Below are 12,408 nucleotides of genomic sequence, written 5' to 3'. Positions count from 1 at the left end.
GCCCTGCCAGTGAGTTGACTGGCAGTTGATTGGCCCTGCCAGTGAGTAGACTGGCAGTTGATTGGCCCTGCCAATCAATCTGAATTTATTCTGCTCTTCAGTTCATATGTTGAGCATGTAATCTTTATACTAATGCTATTGGTTGTTAGAAGTGTTGATTTTTCATGTTTTTAATGACTTTGAGAATCTCTGTAAGGGTATTCCACATGTTTCTGTAAAGGTCATTGAGAATCTCTGTAAGGGTATTATTCCACATGTTTCTGTAAAGGTCTTTTAAAGTTTTTGCTTCCTTTATTAGCTTTATTTCCTCAAGAGTTAGTTCTTTCATTCACTCATCTCTTCTATGATGCTGGGTTTCCCTAAGTGTTTGTGAATTTTTGATCACCTGCTCATACTTATGTATGAAAATACCTCTTTGCTTCTGGGAAGTTTCCAGTCTAGTCATAGAGGCACATATTCTATGGCTTTTGAGTATGGATTGGATGTACTTGCAAATAGGCTACAACCATTCATGTGCAGGAGCTTCCTCTGTCTCCTGATTTTTCAGCTATCTGAAGCAATGAGCTGTCTCTTTGGCCCAAACACCTTCACTGTATGCTTTAACCGGGAGGTAAATACCAAACACATCTACTGCTGAACTCAAGTGAGGGTCAGAGAGAGAAGCCAAAACTCCGTGCTGGCCCATGTACACCTTCTTATCTGTATACTGGTGTACTTATCCTATGGCCCCTCCTTTATTTTTATTTGTTTTTTCAGTTGGTTCTGTATATTCATTAATTCTTCTCTTTCCTTATTTCTAGGGTTCTGGATCCATCTCACATTCCAACAATCTTTATTGGACCACTTTTTAACCTTTTACATCTTGGGTTTCCATGTAAGATTTCATTTGAAAACAAGTGAATTCGTAAATGAATCTTTAAAAATCTCTCTAAACGTGGCCCCATTCCCATTAGGAAGTTCATCCTATGGGCATCCTGCTGATAATGTGTACTACGCTTTGTATGTTGCTGCATTCTTATCAGTGATGATGCAATGCCAGCCAAGTCAACAGTTTCTGAGGTGTAGTTATTAAGAAGAAAACTTTCAATTAACACAAGAAGGGGATTTAAGTAAACATATGGCAGAAAGTGAAGAGGAACTAAAAAGCCTCTTGATGAAAGTAAAAGAGGAGAGCGAAAAAGTTGGCTTAAAGCTCAACATTCAGAAAACGAAGATCATGGCATCTGGTCCCATCACTTCATGGCAAATAGATGGGGAAACAGTGGAAACAGTGTCAGACTTTATTTTGGGGGGCTCCAAAATCACTGCAGATGGTGACTGCAGCCATGAAATTAAAAGATGCTTACTCCTTGGAAGAAAAGTTATGACCAACCTAGATAGCATATTGAAAAGCAGAGACATTACTTTGCTGACTAAGGTCCGTCTAGTCAAGGCTATGGTTTTTCCTGCGGTCATGTATGGATGTGAGAGTTGGACTGTGAAGAAAGCTGTGTGCCGAAGAATTGATACTTTTGAACTGTGGTGTTGGAGAAGACTCTTGAGAGTCCCTTGGACTGCAAGGAGATCCAACCAGTCCATTCTGAAGGAGATCAGCCCTGGGATTTCTTTGGAAGGAATGATGCTAAAGCTGAAACTCCAATACTTTGGCCACCTCATGCAAAGAGTTGACTCATTGGAAAAGACTCTGATGCTGGGAGGGATTGGGGGCAGGAGGAGAAGGGGATGACAGAGGATGAGATGGCTGGATGGCATCACGGACTCGATGGACGTGAGTTTGAGTGAACTCCGGGAGTTGGTGATGGACAGGGAGGCCTGGTGTGCTGCGATTCATGGGGTCGCAAAGAGTCGGACACGACTGAGCGACTGAACTGAACTGAACTGAACTGAACTGAATGATAAGGAGTTGAATTTTTGAGAAGAATTTTTTCCCCGAAATAAAACTGATGTTATTTGTTACATATCTTGATCTAGTGTTGTTATACCTGCAAGCTTAGATGTGGTTAGGGTCCTGGGTGAACTTAAAAAGAATATGACTGAGTAAGTACAATTTTCCAATCTTATGAGAGTTTTAGTATGGTGCTACACTAGTTGGGATCAGGTTTTGTGGATAATCATGTGTGGTATAATGCCACCCCTGGTATGGCTGAGACAGACCTCCCTGGGCATGGGAGAAGCTACACAGAGTTCAGTTTGCAGCATTCAGCACTACCCTGGAACCAACATTGGACAGGGAGGCTATTTTCTATCATTTGACTGGGGTGGGTGGAATAATTTTAATTGCTAAGAAATTGCGTTTTCATTGTAAAGCAATTCAAGTTATAGCAGATTCATAATGCAGCTATTGTAAAAATGACATTTCAGTGACATTTCTGTGAGATGAACATGGTGATTTTGAAAATGACATGGTGAGGGCATAGCAGTTACGCGAACAACACGTTTTCACAATCCGTATGCTGAGAGCATAAATAATGATGATGGCAATAATATTAATAACAATGGCATTCCATGAGAGAAAACCTTTTATCTCCACAATTCCAAAGTTCTTTAACTCACACCTATCCAACACTGCATTCCACTTAAATAATTGATCTTGACTCTTTTTGATGGAATGGAGCTAAGGAAACAAGTGTTTGCTCAACTCTGTAGCAAATTAATGGCAAGCATAGAATCAGAACTCTATTTTCTTTTAAAAAGTCTTTGGGGATGACTCACCAGAATGAGTATCATGCAGGTATGGGAAATGATATTGTTCCAATTTTATTATAGATATATTTCCGTCAGTTTCTTAGGTGGATTGTTGGTGAGCAATTAGCAACTTCTCTCTTCATGTACATAAAAGATGTAGCATTATTTTATTTCAGGATGAACTGAGTTGCTCATTTCAAATATGTTTATAAAACACTCTAATAAGTTACACAGGTAAGCTGCTTTTGTTAGCCTAAGGGCATATTATTCCCACAGTGGGTATGTCATCACCATTTTCCTTTCACAATGTCATTATCATGTCATTAATATAGACATTTCCCATCTTTTCTTCTACATATATTTTAAGAGAAAAATAGCTCCTTTGCAACTATGTTGTCAGTGATTGGAAATAAGAGGTGGAGTGATGGCTGTCAGCACATGTGACCCACGTGGTCAGCGTTCTGCCACGAGGGTTACCAATATAATTTATCGAACAGGCTACAAGACAGAGAAAAAATTTACCCTTTGACCAAATGCCTTGACCACTTGATTTGATGATTTGTGTATGTATGAAACAGCTTACTCAAATTTAAGAATTTGGAGTCAGAGCTTAATTACATGTCACTGATAGCTTCTATTTAATAGTTGATAGCCTGTATTTAATTGATACAGTGTATTCAGGCTGGGTTTTATTGTATTAGTTCTAATGCAAAATGTGAGGCTGAGGCTCTCTCTCAGGTTAGAGGGGAGGTGAAGCATGGTTGTAACTATAAGATTCAGAAATTCCAGTTTGGATCCATTTGGAAGGTTTGCCTATACCCAGCCATTATTTCGTTATCCGTTAAGTTGGCACTGGAAGTGGAAGTTGAATGTTCCTTATCATTATGCTTTTGGTTTTCTGGAAGGGTGGTGAGGCTTAGTAAAATCTGGAAAAAACAAACAAAAATGTTTCTTCGCTTTTTAAACAAAGCACTTACTCTTTACAAATCCATTTTCTTTCCTGGGCAAGGAATATATGATTCCAAGCTAATTCCATTACTGATTTGTTGCTACAATGAACACCAGAGAGCTAATGAATTCTTCTGTTTCAAAGGCTATGATTTACATCTTGTTTGGATCACTTGGCCCCATGATGTCAAGCCTTCCATCAGAGTTCTATGGTCTGACTTCTTCATTTTCACAGCTTGCAGGCAGTATCTCCCACGTTCTGCCAACACAGGGCTCCCATGCCTCTTCTCAGCCTTCACTCAGATGGCTAAATGGCAAGGTGTATCAAGGCATGCTAAAGAGACCATGCAAATTTGCTACAAAACATTGACATTGTAACATCTGCAAAGGCGTCGTCACCATATCAATAACAATAGGTAATACTGCCATTTCTCTCCGGTGGTTTCAGAAAAAAAAAAAAAAAGACACTGTTACAGAGCCAATATGAGAAAGACTTGACTATGTTTCATTCTGGGTTTTATAAAAAGCCGTTTGCAAAAGAAAGGCTAAGAAAGTATATTCAAATAATTGCAAAACCAAAGAAAATATAAGAAAGTATATTAAAATATTTAAAGGTAAACACACAGTACAGCGATGGGACAAGACCCAGGGAAGGACTGGAGAAGCCGCCTGGAGCTTGGATGAGAACAATGCTAAAATTAGCATCATACAAAGATTCCACCTAATCTTCAGGCTCTTGATACAGTTACTGAAATCAGTGATGATAAGGGATGATGATGACAAAGGAAAAGGTCAAGTCTCATTGAAAACTTCCGTCTAACACTAGCAGTCAGAGGGAAATCGGTATCTTCAGGACAACTGGACCAGTCAGATTCTTCAAACAGTCTCATGATAAGTGTCAGCTTGAAAACTGCAGCATGTGAGAGATGAGACTCAAGTTTGATCTGGGGCAAAATGAGGACTGCAGCCCAGAAGACTGCACCTGAGATAATTCGGAGATGCCGCCTGCAAGAGGCAGGAGGAAGGTCAGAGTACACGTGACTTTGGTGAAGGGGGAGTACGTGGAATCAAGCACGTATCTTTCCAGAAGGTTTCAGCTAGTCATGTGAAGCTTTTACTAGTCATGAGGAATCATCATCACCATGAAGGATTCCAGTGCTTTTCTAGACATGAGGGGACAGGAGAATTGGGTTCACAAAGTCGGCTCCTGAAAATATCTGACTATCTGAAGACCTGTCTGCCTGTTTTTCCCCAAGCACAGAGCGCCTCATTCCTGCTTCCCACCCGGAGTTCCTTCCAGGGGGAGTTGAAAACCAGCAGCTGCAGCAGCATGGGATTTAGTGACTGTAGAGGTGGAGGGCAAGGGCCACAGTGTGGTTGACCAAAGGGACCGTCAAACTGGGTGCCTGACCTCACGGAGCCCCAAATCTCTTCCCAGCTGAGACCATGAGCCGCTGTGCGTGGAGACCCAGCCCCATCTCTGGTGCTGCGGTGAGATGCTGGCCCGGCACCTTCATGCCACTAACCCACTCAGCTCCCGTCTGGGGACACTCTGCAGAAGACCCAGACCTTTGATTGCCCTTTCTCTCAGAAAGCCTGTTCAATGTCTAGGTTAGACATTTTGTACAGGTTCTCAGCAGTCTTGGTCAAGGCAGCCCATGAAAAAGAGTGAGGGATGAGTGCTAGCCCAAGTCCCACTTTTGAACAGAGCAACTCCATTTTTTTATCTAATACTTTGTTCATAAAAGGGGTTCTACTGCAAACATTTGTAAACTACATCTCCAGTTTCACTCCTGATTTCACAGAAATCAGACCAGAGAGAAGTGATTGGACCAAAAGTAAGGTTCATGAGGCTAAATTCAGGCAACTGATAGCATGATAACAGCGTGAGAACTATTTGCCGAGTTGAGAGAGGGATTACAAACGCTGGATAAAATCTGGTGGCTGGAGCATGAACGAATTCAACAGTCACGGAAAAGCGTCGGTGTCTACGTCTGCTGTCACTCTCGCTTTCGTTTCTTGGCCAGAAAATGTGGTTTTTCTGCCAGGACTCGTAGGTAGGCTACCTATACAGGTTAGAAAATTCCTGGGCCCATAATAACCTCTCAAGATGAGGAGGCATTGTGGACCAGAGAACCTTTTCTCGTCCCTCGGGTGTTTCATCCAAAGAGCTCGTTTTGGTGCCAGAAGAAGAACTGTGCCCTTGGCAACGTCTCTGCAGTGATCCAGCATCCTGCGATGCCGGTCCCTGACCTTGGCCGTCCAGAGTTCAAGGCTACTGGGCAGAGGGCAGTGGTCCACATACTGGGCTCCCAGGCCCGCGGGATCGGGAATCTGCAGCCCATCAAGCTACCGCGCCTCTGTTCTCCGAGCCCGGATGACTGACGGGTCCGTGGGATGCCCGTGGCTCCGCTCTGCGCGAAGCCCGCCCCTCTGTGGCCTGGCTTCCCGAATTCTCACCCGGACAGCTGCGGCTGACAGCCTGCCCACAGCACCGCTCTGAGATGCCTCAGGGAACAGCTGGAACTCTCCCAAGGGCTGAGTTTTCCACCACGAATCTGGAACCATATATTTTTCCCACTTCATAGATAATATGGAAAATACATGAAGGAAATACCACTTAGCGCCGGAAGTTCCAAAATCGACCAAATATTATTGTGAGAATTGCTTGCCCTATTTGCCTCCTATTAAATCAGTTTGTGGGGGTATTTTCTGTATTAACGTATCATGTTGTTCTGAAGCTCAAATGGAGTTCACAGATTAGATTCATTCACTGGGGCAGGGGGGATGCAGCTTTCTTGTGTTGGAAGAGGACATTTTCTTGCTTCTGTTTAGATTACAAATGATTTTTCTTCAGTAACCCTCCCCCTAAATCCTCTACCTGCTACTTTTTAAAGCTCGGAGATCTGGAGCTGGAGGTTTCAGTAAGGTGCTGTGCCTTTAAAACCGGTAAAAGCAAATGGGTTTTAAGAACCCAACAGGATCTTGGTCCATCATAACATTTAATCTGCGTTATATCTCACTTCCTAATCACTCCTTCCATTCCATTTGTAAGCCGGGAGGTGGGTCGTGGTATCTCAGAGAAGCGCCCAGAAAACAAGTTTGCCTGCGAGCTGTCGAGCCCCAAACACACGCTCCCGCCTTCTGACCTCATCCACCCAGACCATCCCATACGCTAAAAATAACCAGCCCGAATACTAATCCCTCTTCCTCTGCCTTGTTGCTGGTCGCTATGGTGCTGCTTTCGACTGTGAAGAACTCAGCGCCATTATCACTCTCTGTCTCTCTCGGAGATGTGATCTAATTGCAGAATCCACACCTGTTCCACAGTTCAATTGCATTCAGCTCCGGTGGAGGCAGACGCGAAACAACTCAGGCACACACGCAGACACACTTGCGCACACACACACACTCACGATGATTACCTAGGAGTTCAGGGGGGGTCAAAGACAGATAAATTGATCAAGAGGGTGAGCTTATCAGGGAATAATGTCGTGAAGGGGAGGGGAGGCTGGTTCTGCGGTCACTGGAAGATTGCTGATGGGCGCATGAATAAGGCATGCTGCAACATCTGCTCTTTGTTGTGCGCTCAGCTTTTTAATGTGTTCAAAGAGCAGCTCTGACGCATCGCTGACTACCACTCCCCATCCGAGCAGCATTTTACCAGAAAATAATAAACCTTCCTGGTGGGGTGCAGGGAGCCAAGGCATTCGGGCAATGCCATTAATTTGGAAATATCTCTTTTTTTGCTGGGATTTTAAAATCTCTCTCCCTTTGAACATTGCACAAATTTGGGACCCAGCCTAGCATCCCTCTCAGCCTAAACATTAAATCAGTCTGAATATCTATTCAGCCGTTTTTTGTTGTTGTTATTGTTTTTTTTTAAGTCAGTAAAGGAAAGATGGGAGGGGGTAGTCAAGTCCAAGTTTACAGACTTTTGCCCCTCTGCTTTTAATTCTGTTAATGTGAGCGTCTATCTATCAGGATGATTTTTTTTTTTTTAAAAAAAAAGCATGTTCCAGCATTTATTTGTACTGATAAAATTCAGAGGCAGCTGAGGCCTCTGACAGTTGAACAATATTGGCTGGTTATTTTGATACAGTGTGGTAGGCAGCACAAGATTAAAAAAACGGAGCATCCGAAACTGAGAAAAACCAGCTTGAATTCTAAAATAAAATTTTAGCAGCATGGATTTCTCTTGCCATAGGCTATGAGGCTACTATGAATTTCAGATGCATTTCCTGAGCTGTCAATGAGGTGGAAAGATGAGACTGGCATTACGAAGATTTGCTGCAGCTCCATTCAGGGTAATTGCAAGCCTAGGTGGAGCAACATTAAACCACCACCAAGAAGAGCTGCTGGTGTACACACAGTGTGGAAATAGCTCGCCAGGCAACCGAGGACCAGCACGGGGACTTCTTTATGTCACTTCATCTGACTTCTGCATTTCCCCACTTTTCATGTCACGGCTCAGAGGCACTGCAATGCCAGTGCGCTGCTAAAGGCTGCTTCCGTAACCAGCTGGACTTAATCTTGTGAAAGGGGGACAGGACCTTTTGGGTACAGGGCTGCTATTTAAAGTCCCTCTTTCCAACATTCTCTTTTATAATCTTGGTGTGCAGGATTCTGGTCTTCCTATTCTTGGCTTAGTCAAGCCCTTTTCCAAAGGACAGTTACCATTTGATCGATGTCAGAGGGAGCAGGTCACCATTAGGCTCCGCGTCATTAGTAGAAGCATCCTGAACTACCTGTGGGACTTCTTGGTGTCCCAGCTATACTTTCAGCTTCTTTCTGCTAGAATCTTTTTGTGCCTTGTCGTGCCAGGATTCTAGGTACAGCGGGCCACCCAAAACTTCAGTGTATAATGCCAGAAGACAGATCTAAATTTGTGGTTAGATGGGTGATATTTTTAAAAGCATGGTTTCCTGTGTTATATAGTAAGACGTTGTTTATCTCTTTTATATATCGCAGTGTATGTCTGTTAATCCCAAACTCCTAATTCATCCCTTCCCCCGCCTTCGGTAGCCAGAAGTCTTCTGTGTCTGTGAGTCTATTTCTGTTCTGTAAATAAGTGCATTGGGGTCACATTTTAATTCTACATACAAGCAATATCATATGATATTTGTCTTTTTCTGTCTGACTTACTTCACTTAAAATGATAATCTCTAGGTCCTAGATGGGTGATATTTAAAAACTTCTATCCTTTTGTTGACCATTGCATAGTCTTCTTTTAGGCTTACATGGGGATTTACAATGTTCCCTGTCGAGACAACACAATCATAATGAAAGATATTGGATTTGTCACAGATTAAACCTAATTATCCTGGAGGAAGGCATGGCAACCCACTCCAGTATTCTTGCCTGGAGAGTCCCCGTGGACAGAGGAGCCTGGTGGGCTACAGTCCACGGGGTCGCAAAGACTCGGACACAACTGAGCAACTAAGCTCACAAGCACAAACCTAATTATGTTATATTTGATGGTATCTTTGCTGCTGAAAAATACCACAGGATGACAACTTTCCAAATGGTCAACTAAAATGACCATTTCCAAGGGTGCGTTCTATTCTGCTTTCAACCCCAACAGCATGGAAGTAAATGATTTAGGGAAGGATGTATTTTGTGGATGTGTGGTTAGCATATATTTTATACAGACAGTGCACATAACAATTGCCCAGTTAATGAAGTCTCATCATCATAATGCTGGAAATTTTAAGCTATTTATCAAACAACTTCTTTTTTTATATAACAACTTTTAACCCCCTCAAGCCCACTAGATAGACATGGTATGAGAAGTGACGTTATTGTTTCAGGCAAAGATATACTAACTTACTGAGCACAAATGTCTACTCAAAGAATCGGACGTGGAACAAATGTTAATTATATGCCCTATCTGGATGAACTCCTCCGTTTTGCGTTGCTTTTGCCAGCCAGATGATAGGGAAGAAGAGGTGGCATTTCCGATGATGCTTTTTCAATATGTTACAAAGCTCAACTTGGCCGTTTCTAGGTCAAATGTTCAAAGAAAAAGTATCCTTCAGACAAGACTGAGTGATTCTGATGTCGAAGGCATACATGAAGATCCGTCTCCTGACTTTCTACCACCTTCCGAACAAGGCTCTGCTCCATAGCGCATGTGGCGAGGGCCAGCCCAGGCCACCTGTCGTCCTGCAGGACTGTCACCCAGGGCCTGGGGTCAACTCACAGTCCGCTCTGGGTGTTGCCCCAAAGGGAAGACAGTGTACCTTGACCGGGGTGTTGATACACACACTCTTAGGCACAGCCTCACCCTGGTGACAGGTCAAAGTGGGGATGTAAAATCCAGGCCCCTGCGCAGCAGGTCAGGACAATTTGGAATGCCCACCCCACTCTGGAGCCCCCAGGGGAGCTGACTGAGCAACTTGCTGGGACCTCTCTTCCAGTCTTCCACGGTGCACTGATTCTGAGATCTCACCTTAAAACCAACCTCTGCTTCAGAATCTGCCTCCCTGGAAAGGCTCTGCCTGCAGCACTGTTTAATCTCTCCTTCCAGCGTCCACCACTGCTCATCGCCTTTGATGACTAAAATAAAGCTCCGCTATCTGACATGTGGTGACAAGCTATATTTATTATCTTCTCCTTTATTACTTATCTAAACTTGTTTTTCTTGTTCAATTGATACATTTCTTTTTCAACTTGGGATATTATTCAGATACCTTGAGTTGGGATGGAATATATTAGAATTTTCCCATTGAAGTTAATAAAGCATTGTTTTTTTTTTAAAAGTATTCACAGGGCAGGGAGGCTTGGGGAGAAGGTGAAATTGTTGAGTGAGGGCGGGTGCTGTCAGAGGCTGCATCAGCAAGGCGTGCTCTCAGCTGCATGGGACTGAAGATCCAGCCCACAGTGACCTGAACAAGGGAAACACATTCCTTTCATTAGCAAGACATCCAGAGGCAGGAAAGTTCCAGGCTGGAGAACTCAGTGGCTCAATCATGTCACCAAGGACTGACCTCCTCTCCCTCTTGGCAGACTTTGATCCTCAGCATATCAGCCACCCTTCATGTGGCAAGAGATGCTTGCCTCTCTGATAGGCAACAATGTCAAAGGCTGGAAGAGGGGGAGAGAGATTGCCACCTCCCCGAGTCCATCTTTATGGACAATAAAACCTTTCTCAAAGCTCCCCTCATTAGCCTGTGCTTGTGTGGACGATTCTGCAGCGTCTTCTGCTGTGGGAGGTCCTGGTGGGCTTGAGCACCCGCAGTCCAGCTCAGCGACACACACCTGTCAGACTCTCCTCCCTTCTTTAATTTTTTGCTTATTTCTCACTCTTCTTTTCAACCTTTTCCCAAATGAAGCTGCCTGCATGCAAACCCTTGCCTCAGGCTCTGTTCCTTGGGGTAACTCACACCATACAAGGATGCTTCCCCCATCATTAGGGACATCCCACCCCCATCTCCCTCGACATGAGCGAGTGCATCCCTAACTCCCTCTGGGGCTTCTCGGCATCCCAGGTATACTTTTAACTTCTTTCTACTACAATCTTTTGGTGCCTTTTGCAGAATCTTCTGACCAGTATCTAAGATCAGCTCTCCATCTTTGCAAAGGAGCCTGTTTCTGGTTCAAAGGAAACTCACAAATTATAAATGTCGAACCAAAAAGCACAACAAGAAACTGACCACGCAGGCTGATCCCAACAGACTCACGTGTGTTTCTTCTCCCACTAGCCAGCCTTTAGCTTATGAGGGAGTGAGGGCAACATGAGGCCATGAGGGCACCCAGGTGCAAAGAATACACACTGAGCTCTTCAAGAAGTTTCCCTAAAATTCCATCCCCTGTACCTCACAGCCTCAGTCTGAGGGCTGAGTGGATTCATGGCATATGCAACCTCTCCCTGAAATATTATTTCTTAGTCTTTTTCCCTTATCTTCTCCAAACTTTTCCTGGGACAAAGGTGGCTGCTCAACTAAGAATTGCAAATTTGGTTATCAAGCACTTCCTTTCCCCATCCTCTGTGTGTGTTTCACACTTTGATTTGGAAGGTGACCTTTATTGTCTTGGAACCTCAGGAAAAATAGTTACAAGTGAATAAAATCTGTACACATATACAAAGGACTGCAGCCTTATGAATGCTCTGAGCCTCTCAGATCTGATTGTTGGTATAGAATTATTTGATTGTAACTGTCTTTGTGGTCTATTTGCAATGACTATAAAGATGGAGAGTTCCTGATGGTCAAAGAAGAGTCATAAAGATGGCAAACTTTAAACTAAAGATCATTCTCTGTTAGGAAATAATTGATGGGCAAATCGATGCTGAATTAGAGCTGTGTAAGTGGCTCTTCTCGTCTCAAATCTGTTTAGTTCTTTGTTGGTAATTAAAAATATAATCATTCCCTCATGGAAAGCTGTTTTCACAAACTTGCTATAACTCTTTTTGTATTTGGGGGCCTCAAAAGAGAAAAAAAATGATCCTACTGATGAAGAGAGAATGGGGAAATAAATGAAGTAATTATGAGCTAGAGTAACAAATACCACTTAGGCATATTCCAATTATTTCTGCAAAATCCACAATTTATGGCAAGAAATCTCAATGTTTACATATTGATCAACTTTTATTCATACCAGAAGAGAATACATTGTAATAAAGATTTCTCACTGATTTGGAGAAAAGTGTATTCCACTAAAGTGTTAGATTACTGCCTCGTCTCATCATCCCTTATTTTTACCACCACAACAAAAACAGCTTTATGGGAAGAAAATATTGTACTGTATAAATCTCTTCATGAATGAACTAGCCTA

This window comes from Oryx dammah, unplaced genomic scaffold (genome assembly GCF_014754425.2).
Source record: "Oryx dammah isolate SB20612 unplaced genomic scaffold, SCBI_Odam_1.1 HiC_scaffold_2, whole genome shotgun sequence".
Taxonomy (NCBI): domain Eukaryota; kingdom Metazoa; phylum Chordata; class Mammalia; order Artiodactyla; family Bovidae; genus Oryx; species Oryx dammah.
This window is presented reverse-complemented; position numbering follows the sequence as displayed.